Here is an 18,084-nt window from a genome sequence, read left to right on the forward strand (position 1 = left end):
AGATGGAAAATTTTAGATTTTCCTTCCTTTCTTTTTCTTTCCTTTGTTTTTCCTTTCTTCCTTTTTCCTTCTTTCCCTTTTATACTATTTTCTTTTCCTTTTCCTTCCTTCTAGTTTTCCTTTCTTTTTCCCTCCAAGCAAACATATATATATAATAAATATAACTTAACAAATATCTCAAAATATCTAGATATTTGTTAAATTACCGTTTCGCCCGAAACGCATAAAATTAACCGTAAAGTATTCACCGCAGTTAATTTCAATTTATTTATCGACGAGAAATTCTAATTGGCATCGAAATATCTTTTTGATTAAAAAAAACTCCAAAATATTATTAACTTTGGCTTAAAAGCCTCCGAACCAAAATCCAAAATACACCAAAAATACATAAAGCACACTTTAAAATTACGGGTCTTACAATCAAGGTCTTGGTTAGTTATGTATTACTTGATGGATTGAGAACCTTATTTTGATTTCATTTTTAATTGGCAAGCATTATGTGAACTTTTAGCATATGGAAAATCCTTTTAAGGTGCATGCTTAGTTGAAAGGTTATTTTGTGCATTTAAAAACTTAAATGTTATGTGTTAACTGTTAATTTCGGTTGGTGACCCTTTACAACTATTGTGGAAATCTGGGCTTTGCCCTCAGATGAGAACTAGGACGATCTTACCGGTTCGTACCCTACGGATGGGAAAGCTTGACTGGAGCTACGTTAGGAGGATCTCACGGGGCGCGTGGAGATCACTCAGGGTGTATAGTTTTTTTTGGTAGGATGATCAGATTAGGTTGATGTATAGGGACTAGACGTCCTTCTTTTTGGGTTGGAGTATTTTGATTTGGAAAACTGTACTTATACTAATATTGTCAGTTTGACATCTTATTTGAATGGGTCCCATGTACCATTTGTTGTTGTGTAAATGCTTTGGATTTATATTTGGAGAAACTTTTCCGCTGCTTGTAAATTATAATGACTCAATTATTTATCCAAAGGCATTTCCTTGTTTACTTCTTTGTTTCAGTTTAATTTATTTTGAAGAAAAAAAATATACACCCTCGCTTAGAAAAACGGGGTGTTACAAATAGTGACTAGGGTTATGATTTATAGGTCAGGAATTGTTTGCCTTTTTTAGTGAGTATGTCGTGCTTTTATAGGACATCTTTAGGATTTTTTTCTCACTCCTTGCTTGCACATGCTTTTTGTCATTTTCCTCATTTTTGTATCATTCTTATCATTCATGTACCAAGCAATATCTTATCATTTTTAGGACAACTCACATCACCTCTAAGACCCACAAACTGAACTCTATAGTTGTTGTTGGACTTAACCTGCTCTAGTGCTGTAGAAGTTTTCATAGCAATTCTACTATGGGAAATTTCTTCAGTTTTTCCTACGAATTAAGAACACCAAGCATCATTCTTCTAACAAGTTTATTGAAATTAAACTTATCACAAAGAGGGAATTAATATAATAATCCTAAAGATAAATTCATAATTATAAAAGCTCAAAGAGAAACAAAGATTAGTTAAATTGTGGCCAATAACTCTTATTTCTAAGTTCATAGCTTTGAGCTAGCACATCAAGTACGAAGGACCGTGATGACTCTTCATCATATGCATATTTTTCATTATTTTTACTCTTATATATCTTCAACCATTAGTTAATTTAAGGAGTTATTTGATATATATTGTTGATTCTAGTTCTTGGATTTACTAAAATGCTTATGTTCTTATTTCCTTGATTAAGTAGATATTTTTCGTAGTATTGTGTTGTTTCTTTGTTTTAGTGCACTGTTGAATTTAGGTGAGAAATCAACATGATCTACATGGAGTATTTCACCCATATCTAGAGTTTTAGAGGTTCTATTGGAGTCATACCAAGTGCAAATGAAAGTTAAGATCCATAGTTACAACTTTCATGGAGATACCAAAACCAAATTTAGAATCAAAAGAGGCGCAAAATGCAATAAACACCAGACATAAGATGATGTGCGCTTGAAGCACAAAGCCTGCACTCGAGGCGCATTTCCACAATATTTTCACATCTTGATTATGTCCAAGCGCGTTGCTGAATGTATAAAAGCACATTTGCTCACTCTCTATAGGTATCTTTGGCTATTGGGAAGTTTGGAGACTTATGTCCTAGTAATGAAACTCAGAGACGAATGTTTCTAACACCATTGGAGTAGTTTTATCAAGAATCATTCATGAATCTTTCTTATAATTCTTCTATAATCTCTATCTTTTCTATCTCTGTTATGAGTAACTAAAACCTATTTGTTATGGATGAATGAAACAAGATGAAACTCTTATTTGTCTAATTTGATTTATAGCTATATGAATGAGTTTATTGAATTATGTTTTTCATCTCTGTGCTTAATGCTTTTTATTGGTTGATCAACTTTAAAATGTTTTACGATTCATATTTTTAAACGGAATTGGACTTTAGGAATGCTTGAGATGAGAAATTCATTATATTTTAGTCTAGGGATAGATGTAGGTCATAAAACCAATTAAATTAGTTGAAAAGGCATCAGTTTAATAAGAGAATTCATGTACTTTAAGGTTTAATTCTAATCTTAAATACACTAAGGAATTAGGAGTTACTTTAAAATTAAAGATTTTGTCACTAAGACATTAGGGCAAGAATAATAAAGAGAGTTCAGTAATAATTCAATAAAGGAATTTAGTAACGAAAATCAAAGTACAAACCAAAGTTGAATTCGCAGTGAAACTCATCCATAACATTTTTCTTATAAAAAAAGTTTAATTCTATTACTATTGCTACTTTTAAATATTATTTTAACCAATTCAGAAACGTTTTGTTCAATTTTAGTAATTAAACATAATTGGATAGTAAAATGCAACCCTTGAGTTCGACACTCGGGACTACCATTTTAATTATTACTTGCAACTTTTCAATACAATTGTTGAAACACCATCGGACCCCATTGATAAGAATGCACCAAATCAAGAACTTTTGGTCTTTTAGGTGAATGACTCTTAAAAGAAACTTTGTTCTTCTTTTCAACAAAACAATGATCACATTTTTTTCAAGTATCGATTTCTCATATAAGACAACACATCTCATTACGCTAGCTAAGCCATGTCTTTCTCACTCATGTGACACAACCTCTTATGCCATAACTCAACTTTTTCAACATCATGAACATCTTTAATTACTTTTGTTTGTGCCAACTAAAGTGATGAATATTTTGCACCTCTAACAATAACTACAGAACCCTTGGCGAGTTTCCAAGTGCCCACGAGTTCTAACTATCATAACCTACATCACTTAACTTTGAGAGTTAATTTGGTACCATTAGACAACTCCACATCACCAAATTCACCTTTAGTGTAAGAGAGGAAAATATCTCTACTAAAATGGACATGTACTAAAGCACCATTTCGAGTATCCAAATGGATGTACTATCAACAATACTAACTATAGCGTGCTCTTCAATGAAAAACAAGTCAACATCAAATGTTGCATTAGTACTGTTTCACCTTAATCTGATCTATTGGTAAAGGAACACCTATTATAGAAAGAAAAAAAAGTTTACACCGTAATAGGCTTGACAAAATATCTATGTCTTAACATTGATGAAATATATGCCTTAACAAGCTTGATGCTTTGTGGACTAGTATTGGCCGACCTAATAGAGAACCAATGTCTATGCCTTTATAGGCTTGAGGCTTTGTGGATTGTGGAATGTTATTGATGAGCATATAAGTCACCAAGACATAAGTGAGGCCATTCAAAGCTTAGGAGGTCCTACGACAAAGGACCGCACAAAGAAGGTCCAAAGTGCTTTAGTTCAATTCATGATCAATTCAATGGAAGCAAGGGACCAAGATGAAGGAATTGAGCTAAAGTTTGTGATTGTCATCCAAGCAAGTATTAAAGGCATGAACCATGGACTTGTCTCCCCATTTTGTGTTTTATTTTAATTGAGTTCTAAAACAAAAAAGTGTAAGGGACCAATTTGTCCAAATTAAGCCCAAAGACACTTAGTTTACTTTGTTTGTGTGTTTGTTTTATCCATTTAAAGCTTTAAATGGTGTGTGGTTTGTTTGAATTTAATTAAATCAAGAGAAAACCCATCAACAACATTCAAATAGAATTAGAAAATGATACAAACATTAAAGAAGGAGCGAGTTGTGCTTAAATCAGTAAAAAGGGCAATGAATTGCCATTCATCAACCTTGTTTATGAAGAAATAAAATTGTAACCACCCAAAGCAATCAAGGCAGCCGCACCACCATCACTGTAGTTTTCCATCTTTATTTTCATTCAATTTGTAACAATTTGGAAATTATTTCAACTCTTGGCATTGATGTTAGATTAATTGGATGCATTCCTAACACTTAATGAGTTTCCTTTTCGATTCATTTGTTTGTAATTAGCATGAGACCCTCTAGGTGGCCATTGCTAGCTCAACTCCACCATGCAGCTCAACCTAGCTTAGTTAACCATTCAACTAAGCCTAGCTCAACTCAACCATTTAGCCCAACCTAGCTTGATTCTCAACAATTTAGCTCATCCTAGCTCTTTTCTACCATTCCACTCAACCTAGCTCAACTCCACCATTCAAGTGATGTTAAGCTCCACCTTGATCAACTACATCAAGCTCACCCTCATTTCAACTATAGTTAATTCGACAAACACTAAGTTATTGTCCAAGTAAAAGTTGTGGTCCTTTTGACAAGCGCTCCATGGCATGCCATATGTCTTGCACGGATAAGAGAAGTGAGCTACATGTGCTCCACGCGCCCTGTACAAATAAGCTGCATAGAGAATGAGCAACCAGTTCCACGCATTATAGTGATCATATGAATGACTAGTGTGGATCTTATAGATGAATTAGACATCCAATGAAGGGCCAATAAAGTCAAGATGAAAGGATATAAAAGGAGACACTAAGGAAGAAGAAGGGGAAGATTCATTATATCTAAAACAATGCATTTTTACCTCATCTACTATAAGATAACTCATATTTGTATCTTATGTGTACGTATGTGGATCATCTTCTTTCTTTTTTATTTTACCTTTTTCCTCGTTCTCCTTATCAATCGGTTTTATTGCGCCAAACACATGTTGGTGGAAATTCTTCACGTGAATTAGAATATTCATCTTACTTTTCAAAAGGGCATAATTTGTTCCATTCAAGATCACCATACGAGTTGTATTTACTTTCATAATTCCCCCACCAAAATTACCACAAGATAACTTAAGCTTTTATGCTAGTTGTTGGGACCATAATGTACAGTAGCATATTTGAAGCTCGTTTAGTTATCTCTTTCTTGTGGAACTTGAATTCAAACATTTCCAACACAAAGCCAACACCAATATTAATAGCAATAAAAGGAGATATATCTATAAATCAACCACCTCAAATATTAACGTTGAAAACTCCTCAAAATGAAGATAAAAACCACGAGTTGTTAAGAGGCACAAATTTATTCGAACTAAAATTTAAAACGCAATTTGGTTCGATTTGGAGGACATTTTAATAAATTCTAATTTGATCCGAATTAAAACAATTTAAATTGGATAGGTGTTCAGTTAAAATACTGATTGAATGTTATTATCATAAAGTTACATTGTAGTAATTTTGAAATAAAATATACTAATAATTAACATTACGAAATAATAATGGATTAAATTTGATTACAACCCCAAGCATAGTTGTTAATACAAAATAGTAAATAAATTTAGTGGTTTACGTATTGTAAAAAATATCATGATAGTACAATTATATCAAATACAAAATAATAGTTGACTTCCAAACTTCAACGATCAATGAGACTAAGTGCTCAATCTTTTTTTATCTTCTATAATACACAAAAATAAGAGATGAGATAATAATCTTTGTGAGTTATATAAAAAGGGTAGGGTAGTTTGAAAGCATTTTTCAAACAAAAAACACTCAACAAATATTTAATATATGCAATCACAATCAATTTTGTCTTAACAATTAACTTTCAAACCACTTTTTTCTACTCTTATTTAAATAGAGGACCATCTCCGTAAGCTCAACATAGGGGCCAAGCTAATTTTGACTACTTTGTAAGGGTGATTTTGGCCAAAATCCTAATTGGCATTCCAATTGTTCTACTCTTATAGTGATATTTTAGAGGAAAATATCAATCTAACCATGATAATTATTCAATCAAGTACACTTAAAATCTTTGATAGAATTCTTTCTATAATAATTAATTTATTCATTATTCAATCAACAATATCAATATAAGTCTAACACTAATGTTACATCATTCAACACATAAACTCATGGATCAAACAACCAAAACTACCCTAGATTTTGTCAATTCTGTCAACACCAATTCGCTTAACGATATTCTAGTTCGCTTAGCAAAATTGTTACAAGGTGAAAAGAAAATTTTTCAAGACAAATTCGCTAAACGAAATTATAATTCATTAACATATGTTTAACATGATGATATGAACATGATTCGTATATGTTATGTAGTTCTACTATTTTCAATGTGATTGAAGATCTTTATATGTTATTATTATCTTACATATATACATTACCAAAATGCTTATTTTACTATTATTATTTTACATATAAGCATTAGCAAAATATGCTTAAATAGTGTAGTTCATAATTGAAGTCATATATTGATTTTCATTAGTTGGTATGTGTAAAATAATATCATTGAAACTGTCAAAAATATTGTTTTTGTTGATATTGTGATATAGTAAATAAGATTTACTAATGACTGCCCTTTGTCCAATATGGTTTATTGTACCTTAGGGGAACCCTTGTGACTAATAGGTTTATTGGAGGCCTTAAGTGCGGGATGTCATCATATATGTTGTGGTTAATATATTATGGTGCATTTGGTTTTGTTGGAATCATACTAGATTTTTCAATAAGGACATTCCTCTTCACTGTCGATTTCACTAATTACTTCTAATGTGTCTTTGTTTGAAAACTCTAGCTCTCAGCACATATATTCTTCCCCTTATGAGTTATTCGTGTTGTGCAACTTCGTTGTCATAAGTCACTTTCCAAAAACCTTAAGAATTATTCAAGTCATTTGGCAGCCTCCTCCTTGTAATATGATTAAGTGTAATATAGATGAAGTTACTAAATGTAGCCTCAGGCCTTCTGCTTGTGGTGGTCTTTTCAGAGATCATATTATCGCTTTTGTTGGGTGTTTCGCAACGTCTCTAGGTACTCACAATTCTTTATTTGCGGATCTTATGGGCACCATATTGGCAATTGAGATAGCTTTATAGAAAGTGCGACATACATTTTATTAGTATGCGATTCGACACTAGTTTCTTGGAGACTTCAAAATAGGTGGAAAACTGTATTCATCTTACCTCCCAAAATGAGTTTTCACTTTTCGCATATTTTTAGGAAGGAAATTGTTATGTTGACTTACTGTCCAATTTTGATATTTCCAGCCAGAATTTGGTGCGATGGAACATTATTCCTCATTTCATCTCAGAAGAGTTTTTTAAGAATATAATTCTTCTTCCTAATTCTAGATTATCTTGATGGGTTTGAGTTTGGTTGTTGTCCCCCTTGTCTCACTTTGTATTTTTTTTACTTTATTTCTATAAATAATATTGGGTGCGGCAGATTGATAGCGTTTCAGCAAGTGTACTGAATCATTGCAAGTAATAATTAAAACGGTAGTACCGAGTGTCGAACTCAAGGATTGCATTTTACAATCGAATTATATTTGATTACTAAAATTGAACAAAAAGTTTTCGAATTGATTGAAATAATATTTGAAATTAACAACAGTAATAAAATTGATCATTTATAATGAGAAAAATGTTAAGGATGAGTTTCACGTCAAATCCAACCTTGGTGTCTAATTTGATCCTAGTTACTGAATTCCTTTATTGAATTATTACCAAATTCTCTTTATTATTCTTGCCCTAATGTCTTAGTGACAGAACCTTTAATTCCAAAGTAACCCCTAATTCCTTAGTAGATTTAAGAATAGAATTAAACATTACCGTATAGTAATTCTCTTGTAAATTATTGCTTTGCAACGAATTTAATTGGTTTCATGACCTACATCTATGTCTAGACTACAAATTCATGAATTTCTCATCTCAAGCATTCGTAAAGTCCACTTTCGTTTCAAAATACAAATCGTAGAACATTTTAATGTTGATCAAGCAATAAAACGCATTAAGCACAAGAAAAATAATTCAATAAACTCATTCATATAACTAGAAATCAAATCATAAAAATAAGGGTTTCATCTTGTTACACTCATCCCTAATAAACAAGGTTTAGTTACTCATGACAGAGATATAAAAGATAGAGATTAAAGAAGATTTACAAGAAAGATTCATGAATGATTCTTGATAAAACTGCTCCAATGGCATTAGAAACGGCCGTCTTTTAGTTTCTATGCTAGGGCACAAGTCTCCCCACTTCCCAAAACTCAAAAAGATACCTAAACAGTGAAAACTTGCATTTTTATGAATGCTGATGCACGTCGCGCGCCCCAAGCGCAGAAAACGCGCTTCAGGCGCGCTCTGGTGATCATAGCATTTGGGCACATATTTTTAGCTTTTTAATTTGGTATTTTAAAAGCTCTTTATAGCTTAGATTAATATTTTTAGCTTGTTTCTAAACTTTGGATCGAATGTGAATTATAATCTTATTATTTGCATTTTAATTTTATTATTTATATTTTGACTCTTTCTCGCTCTGTAGGTCATAACCTGAGCTCTCGATATCGTATTGGCACATATTAGTAGGTGTTGGAAAGAAAAAAATCCGAGCTACAACTTTTGTGTTGGAAGGAAAAACCAATTCCGAACTTTACTGGGCCGAAATTGCAAATTTCGTAATCTGGATATTTGTAATATTTTTAATTAACGGGCCACTTGTTTTTAAACCCTAAACCCTAAAGTCCAATAACAAGTACTATATATTGGCAGTTTTGTTTCTTTTCTAAGACGGAAAAATTAGGATTCAAATTGCTACAAGAAATAAACAGTTTTATTTTAATTTCATGAAAGGCTAATTTTATAAGATTAATCCACGAGTTCAGAGTTTCCTCAACACCTTGAGATTCAGGTTACACTGTCAATTTCTATTCATGATTCTATTCTTGTTTATTTGATTGTATTGATATTTTGATTGCTTAAATTGAATTTCAATAAGATTAATTAAAGTTATTTGACACAATTTGGTTTCGGTTTCTAATTTAATTGAATTATAATTTTGCGACGCTTGATCGTTAATTATAATATTTTGATGATTGTGATGCTTAATTTAATCAAAGAAACCAAATTCACATAGGATTGATTATGCTTGTTTGATCAATTCTATAGTCAAATAAGAATAAAATCACAAATTAGAAATTAAACTCATTGATAGAATCTGTGATAGGTTTGAAACTCGAATAAGTGGATTAATTATTTTGCTCATCTGTTAAAACAAAAATCTAAAACCCTCCTTTTTAATTTCAATTTTCAATTCGATTATTATTACTATATCAGAAGTCCTTGTGAAACGATTCGAGTTATTACCTCTATTTACATTTTATCAATTGTATTTGACCCGTGTGCGAAAGCAAATCAAATTGGCGCCGTTGCCAGGGACTCTCTGATAATAATATTAACCCTGTTTTTAGGCGACTGTCTCAGATTGCTCCGAAATTTTGCCAAAAAATTAGAAAAAAAATCAAGGAACAGGACTCCGTATAAGTTCCTTATACGGAAACGACGGTCAAAATCCCAAATTCCTTCGTTTAGAACTTTTTTTTATTTTTCATATTCTCCAAAAATTGCAAAAAAAATTGTGTTGCCTTTATTTGAATTTTAGAAATTTTTTATGGTATTTTTATATTTTTTGGATTTTATTTGATAGGGTTTTCTATTTTTCACTTCAATTTTAGCATTTGGGACATTGTTGGAATTTTCAGAATTGTTATTTTGTATTGCATTGTTATGATGATGCATGACTAGGATACGTGCCACCCCAAAACACTCTACCCTCAGAAAATATTCCATATATTGCACCCCAAGTACCCCATTTTGATGCTAATGGGAATTGACATCAACCTCACATTGGGGATGATACACAATCAAAGGAAAAATTTCATGTCTTAGAAGAGCGAATAAAAGCAATTGAGGGGCATAATGTCTATGATCTCGAAGCTTTTGATATGTGTTTGGTTCCCAATGTGACTATCCCTCCAAAATTCAAGGTTCCTGAGTTTGAAAAATACAAAGGCGCTACATGTCTTAAAAATCATCTGACTATGTATTGTAGAAAAATGGTTTCTCATGCTCAAAACGACAAGCTGCTCATTCAATTTTTCCAAGACAGTTTGAGTGGGGCATCATTAAGTTGGTATATGCATCTTGAGCGAAATCGAATTCGTTCGTGGAAAGACCTGGCTGATGCCTTTATAAAACAATACAGGTACAACATTAACATGGCCCCTAATAGGATCCAATTGCAAAATTTATTGAAAAAGGACAACGAAACCTTCAAAGAATACGCATAACGGTGGAGGGAAATGGCATCACGAGTAGAACCTCGTTTGTCTAAAAGAGAAATGGTTGGTATGTTTATGGATACTCTCCAGTCACCTTTTTATGATAAGATGATTGGGAGTCTGTCATCAAACTTTTCTGACCTGGTCATGATAGGAGAAAGGATAAAAAGTGGGCTGAGGAGTGGCAAGATCGTATGTGCAGCAACTGGCATAAAAGACCCCAGACGACATTCACAAAAAAGAAAGAAAAGGACGCTAACGTTGTAATTTTAAACCCCAGAGTCTCCTATTTTCCACCCATCAATTCTTATCGACCCCCAAACTTCCAGCCCTCGATACCACAAACTCCCTACATTCCTTATCCATGTGTGGCCGCAACCACACAAGCTTCATACTCTCAATATCACCCTTCAAGACCACCTTTTTATCAACCACCACCTATCGCACTTTCCCAACAAAATCAACGGAACCAAAATCCAATCCTAAATTACTATAGACTACCAGTTAATCGAGAAAAAAGGATAACCTGTTTTGACCCAATTCTTGTCACGTACAACCAATTATTGCCTCACTTACTTCAAAATTCAATGGTAGTCCTAAGACCAATGAAACCTCTTGAACCACCATTTCCAAAATGGTACAATCCAAATGCCAAATATGAATACCATGCAGGAGTCTTTGGGCATTTCGTCGAAGATTGCCAAGCCCTAAAATCTAAAGTGCAAGAATTGATTAATGCAAAATGGCTTATCTTCAAGGAGGACAGTCCCAACATAGGGAGTAATCCCTTGTCGGGCCACGGGGATGCCTCTATCAATGTAATTGAAGATAGGATAGACCAATATGCAAAAGATGATCATGTGTTGACCATAGGGTCATGTGTGGAAAATAATTTATCTTTCCCAAAACCATTGGAAATCCTTTACAAAAAAGAGAATCTTAAGTCAACTCCTAGCAAGCCAAATGCAATAATTGTCCAAGCACCAACCCTTTTTCCTTACAAAAATACCAAGGCGGTACCGTGGAATTACCAAATCACATCCCACTTGGCTAATCATCAATCAAGTGATGGCTGTGAACCTAAAGGAACTGATGTCACTAGCATTTCAGGGATTGGTGGAATGACTCGGAGTGGTCGAGTATACACTCCTGAACAACTTAGGGAAAATGAGGTTATGGAGAAAGAAAGGGAAAGAAGATATGTATCATGCCATAAAAGGACAAGAAACCAGTAAAAAGACGGTGTCCAAAGAAGAAGCTGATGAATTTTTGAAGTTTATCAAGCAAGGTGAATATAAGGTGGTGGATCAGCTAAATCAAACCCCTTCCAAGATATTAGTTATCTCCTTGTTATTTAACTCTGAAGCACATAGAATGACACTGATGAAAGTTTTATACGAGGCCTATGTTACTCACGATATGACCATCGATCATTTTGATGGAGTTGTCGGTAACATCACTATTGGTAGTTGCCTGAGTTTTAGCGATAATGAATTACCAACTGAAAGGACATATCATAATAAAGCATTATGCATGTAACACCCCGATTTTCAAAGCGAGGGTGTATTTTTTTTTCAAAAACAAACTCATGAAACAAAGAATAATTAAGTAAAATACCTTTGGATAAATATTTAAGTCGTAACACAACGACAAATAAGTCAACAAAATTTACAAGCAGCGGAATAGTTTTTGAAATACGAATCCAAAGTATTTACACTTCAAAAGGTGGTACATAGACCCCATCATAATAAAATGTCAAACAGACAATATTAGTTTAGATACAATCTTCCAATTTAAAATAAACGCAATCCAAAATAAAGACATTTGTTCCCTCTATGTCAACCTAATCTGATCATTCTACCAAAAAACTATACACCCTGAGTGATCTCCACGCGCCCCGTAAGATCCTCATAACATAGCTCCAGTCAGGCGTTCCCGTCTACATTCCCATCTACAGGGTACGAACTGGTAGGATTGTCTTGACTCTCATCTGAGGGCAAAGCCCAGATTTCCACAATAGTTGTAAAGGGTCACCAACCGAAATTAACAGTTAACACATAACATTTAAGTTTTTGAATGCACAAAATAATCTTTCAACATAGCATGCACCTTAAAAGGGTTTCCATATGCCAAACATTCATAAACAAGGTTGAAAAATGAAGTTTTTAACAAAACAACACTGTTGTATTCGAATACAGCATCTCTGTATTCGAATACAAGGCTGTTTCAGCATTCAGCAGCAAAAACAGCATGTCTGTATTCGAATACAGCTTTCTGTATTCGAATACACATCAGACAGCAACAGGAAAACAACAAAATTAAGCAAAATTCAGCTTTTTAAAGGGTTTCGAAACCAATCAACACTTACACACAAATCCAAACAATCACACTTAGCAATTATAGCGCAATCACCACGGCATCTTCCGTTTCGAAATAGTTTTGCAATCAATCACACTTACACACAACTCCAAAACATCCACACTTGGCAATCAGTCACACTTACACACAATATCAATACATAACACTTAAACATAACTTGATTCAAACACGACTCGTGTGCCAAGCACCCTAATGCAATGCGTATACGAATCCAAAGTACGAATCCAAAGTATTTACACTTCAAAAGGTGGTACATAGACCCCATCATAATAAAATGTTAAACAGACAATATTAGTATAGATACAATCTTCCAATTTAAAATAAACGCAATCCAAAATAAAGACATTTGTTCCCTCTATGTCAACCTAATCTGATCATTCTACCAAAAAACTATACACCCTGAGTGATCTCCACGCGCCCCGTAAGATCCTCATAACATAGCTCCAGTCAGGCGTTCCCGTCTACATTCCCATCTACAGGGTACGAAATGGTAGGATTGTCTTGACTCTCATCTGAGGACAAAGCCTAGATTTCCACAATAGTTGTAAAGGGTCACCAACCGAAATTAACAGTTAACACATAACATTTAAGTTTTTGAATGCACAAAATAATCTTTCAACATAGCATGCACCTTAAAAGGGTTTCCATATGCCAAACATTCATAAACAAGGTTGAAAAATGAAGTTTTTAACAAAACAACACTGTTGTATTCGAATACAGCATCTCTGTATTCGAATACAAGGTTGTTTCAGCATTCAGCAGCAAAAACAACATGTATGTATTCGAATACAACAGTCTGTATTCGATACACAGTAAGTCAGTAGCAAAACAGCATGTCTATATTCGATTACAACAGTTTGTATTCGACTACACAGTAAGTCAGTGGCAAAAACAGCATGTCTGTATTCGAATACAGCTTTCTGTATTCGAATACACATCAGACAGCAACAGGAAAACAACAAAATTCAGCAAAATTCACCTTTTTAAAGGGTTTCGAAACCAATCAACACTTACACACAAATCCAAACAATCACACTTAGCAATTATAGCGCAATCACCACGACATCTTCCGTTTCAAAATAGTTTTGCAATCAATCACACTTACACACAACTCCAAAACATCCACACTTGGCAATCAGTCACACTTACACACAATATCAATACATAACACTTAAACATAACTTGATTCAAACACGACTCGTGTGCCAAGCACCCTAATGCAATGCGTATATGCCAAAATGCATGGACTCGGAATTCCAAACCAAAACCCTCCTCGAAGGGCCGTAAATCATAATTGTACCGCCTATCGCAGGCCAAAGTACCAATTACTGAGGTGCCACCTATCACGGGTCTGCACGATTTACTAAAAAGCGTAAACCATAAACGTACTGCCTATCACGGGCACATATCGTTTACCGAGGTGCCACCTATCACGTGTCTGCATGGTTTACTAAAAAGAACGTAAATTGTAAATGTACCGCCTATCACAGGCCAAAGTACTATTTACCAAGGTGCCACCTATCATGGGTCTGCACAATTTACAAAAAAACGAAAACCATAAATGTACTGCCTAGTAACCGAGACATTAAGAGGTTCCCCCTCCTTAACGTCCAGTTAACTTAAACGGTTTTCAAAACAAAATATTAAGTAACCGAGACATTAAGAGATTCCCCATTCTTAACGCCCAGTTAACTTAAACGATTTTTCTTTAAAACAAAATATTAAGTAACCGAGGCATTAAGAGGTTCCCCCTCCTTAACGTCCAGTTAACTTAAACGGTTTTCAAAACAAAATGTTAAGTAACCGAGACATTAAGAGATTCCCCATTCTTAACGCCTAGTTAACTTAAACGATTTTCAAAAACAAATATTAAGTAACCGAGACATTAAGAGATTCCCCATTCTTAACGCCCAGTTAACTTAAACGATTTTCAAAAACAAATATTAAGTAACCGAGACATTAAGAGATTCCCCATTCTTAACGCCCAGTTAACTTAAACGATTTTCAAAAACAAATATTAAGTAACCGAGACATTAAGAGATTCCCCATTCTTAACGCCCAGTTAACTTAAACGATTTTCAAAAACAAATATTAAGTAACCGAGACATTAAGAGATTCCCCCTCCTTAACGTCCAGTTAACTTAAACGGTTTTCAAAACAAAATGTTAAGTAACCGAGACATTAAGAGATTCCCCCTCCTTAACGTCCAGTTAACTTAAACGGTTTTCAAAACAAAATGTTAAGTAACCGAGACATTAAGAGATTCCCCATTCTTAACGCCCAGTTAACTTAAACGATTTTTCACAAACAAACACACATTAAGTAAACAAGACATTAAGAGATTCCCCATTCTTAATACTCATTTAACTTAATGGTTTTCAAATTCCACACAAAACAAACTCAAACAAATTCTCACATTCAATTCATAATTCACACCAAAACACATCAATCAACAAACATCAAGTATGAACATGCCAAATACGATGAACACAAATCAACATAATAAATTTCATTTATTCAAAATCTTACATACATGAGGTAAAATCATTTTCCACGAACATTCATCAATATAACCAAAACCTAACTCTAAGATTTTACCCATAAAGCCTTAGATTCATTTTCCCCCAAATCAATACTCTAACCCTAACCAAAAACCTTTCCACACAACCACAGATAAGTCCCTAAATGCAAACTAGAAGTTTGGAAGGAGCCCTTACCTTCACGTTAGCTCTAACGTGCGATTACGGTACCGCGAGTAAACCCGGTAAAATCTTTGCTCGCAGCGTCGCTTCCAAAGTTGGTTCCCTAGCACCGTAGCGTGGTAGTGAACAACTTTCCCTTCTATCTCTTTGCGAAACGAAGCTTAGATCTAGATGAAACGGGGAGGTTTGTGTTTGACGGTTTTGAAATTCCTAACACCGTTTTTCTTCGTTTTCGAATCAAACAAGAAGAATGAAGTTGAGGAATCTTTGTTTTCTAACCCACCAAGCCTTGGTTCCCTTTCTTGAAGCAAAAGGAAGCAACAAAAATGATGAAGGGAGAAGGAAGAAGAGACGCAGTGTCGCGAGGCAAGGAGAGGAAGAAAGGATTATGTTTTCTTTCCTTTCCTCTGTTTGTTTTATTTTCCTTTTCTTTCCTTTTTCCTTTCTTTTTCCTTTTCCTTTCTTTTTCCCTCCAAACACACACACACACACACACACACACACACACACACATATATATATATATATATATATCTAAAAATATCTCGATATTTATCAAGATTACCATTTCATCCATAACCTCTCAAACCATTTGATAAAAATATCTACTCTTGTCGCAACTCAATTGACAGATAAAAGTTTTTGCAACTAGGGATATTTTTAACAAAATTGTCCGGTATTAAATTCTTCGTAACGTAAATAAATTATTCTTCGACAAATAATTTTAATCCAATTTCCAAAAATATATTTTTGGCATTTAACCCACTAATTACAAAAAACTAGGCTAAAAGCCTAAGAACTTCAACACCGAATACCCTAAAATTGTATAATTTATGATTTAAAATTAAGGGTCTTACAATGCATCTTTGTGAGGTGTCACAATCATATTCTTGCACGAGTGCTAGTTGATAATGGTTCATCATTAAATGTCATGCTAAAATCAACACTATCAAAACTATTTGTTGATGGAGCTTGTATGAATCCTAGTGCTATGGTGGTGAAAGCGTTTGATGGATCTAGAAGACAAGTTGTTGGTGAGATTGACATGTCGATTCAAATTGGACCCCATATCTTTGGGATAACCTTCCAAGTGATGGATGTTAAACCGTCGTACAATTGTCTTTTAGGGAGACTGTGGATTCATGTTGTTGGAGCAGTCACATCTACCCTCCATCAAAAGCTAAGGTATATAGTGAACAATAAGCTGGTAATAATATATGGGGAAGAACATATGATAGTAAGTCATTTATCTTCTACAGGCTACATTGAAGACACAGAGGAAGCCATAGAGACTTCCTTTCAAGCATTAGAAATTGCCAATGTTGTCTTCATGGGTGAAAGATATCGCTTAAAAGAACCTAAACTATCTACCACATTATTGAAGTCTACCAAATCCATGTTGGAAGGAGGAGGTTTTGTTAATTTAGGGAAGTTGATAGAAATACCAGAAATGAACAATAGATACGGGTTGGGTTATGTACTTACTCAAGCTGATAAAGAAAAGGATGCGAAGGAAAAAAGAGAAAGTAGGATGACTCATTGGAAAAACTGGATCATGAATTCACAGCAGATTTCTATTTGTGACATTCGCCAAATTTTTCAAAGCGCTGGAATAATATAGGCTGATCAGATGGCTGTTGCGGAAGAGGATCGTGGTGATGATGATACCCTTAAGCTAGTGTACCCTTGTCCTCCAAACACCAGTCTCAAAAATTGGAATATCATCGAGTTTCCCGTGTTTGTTAATTCATGTTCAAAGTAATTATGTATTTTTAACTCCTTTTGCTCTGCACAAGGCTATAAGGATAACTAATTAGGGCATATGTATTTCAATTCCGTACTTATTATCAATAAATGATTTTTGAATTCTCCAACTGGTTTTGCTTTTCTCTTTCCTTTTTTGCAATCCTTATTCATATTTTCTTTTTTTCCTTTTACTTCTTAATTTAAACAATGCAGAGTTGAAAATGAATATGTTGAAAATAGCAGCGTTAGAATCCTTTCTTGTAATTGTGAATGCCCAATTAATCACGCTGATGAGGATTGTGAAGACGATTGGGATCCTCCCCCAGAACTAGAAAGGTTAATTGTGTAAGACCCATAGTTTTTAAATCCAAAATTATGCAATTTTAGGGTATTTTGTGTGGAATTTCTTAGGCTGTTAGCCCAGTTTTTGGTATTGAGTGAGTTAAATGCCAAAAATATATTTTTGGAAATTGGATTAAAATTATTTGTCGGAAAATAATTTACTTCCGTTACGAAGGATTTAATACCGGACAATTTTGTTAAAAATATCTCGGGTTGCTGAAAATTGTACTGGACAATTGAGTTGCGACGAGAGTAGATATTTTTATTAAATTAGACTAAGAGGGGAATGAAATGATGGGGGTAAGAGTTGTTAGATAATTGTTGGTTTTGTTTTAATTATAATATATTAATATATAAAAATATATGTATATATTGTAAGTAATATATATATATATATATATATATA

Source organism: Cicer arietinum, chromosome 1, assembly GCF_000331145.2.
Source record: "Cicer arietinum cultivar CDC Frontier isolate Library 1 chromosome 1, Cicar.CDCFrontier_v2.0, whole genome shotgun sequence".
Classification (NCBI taxonomy): Eukaryota; Viridiplantae; Streptophyta; class Magnoliopsida; order Fabales; family Fabaceae; genus Cicer; species Cicer arietinum.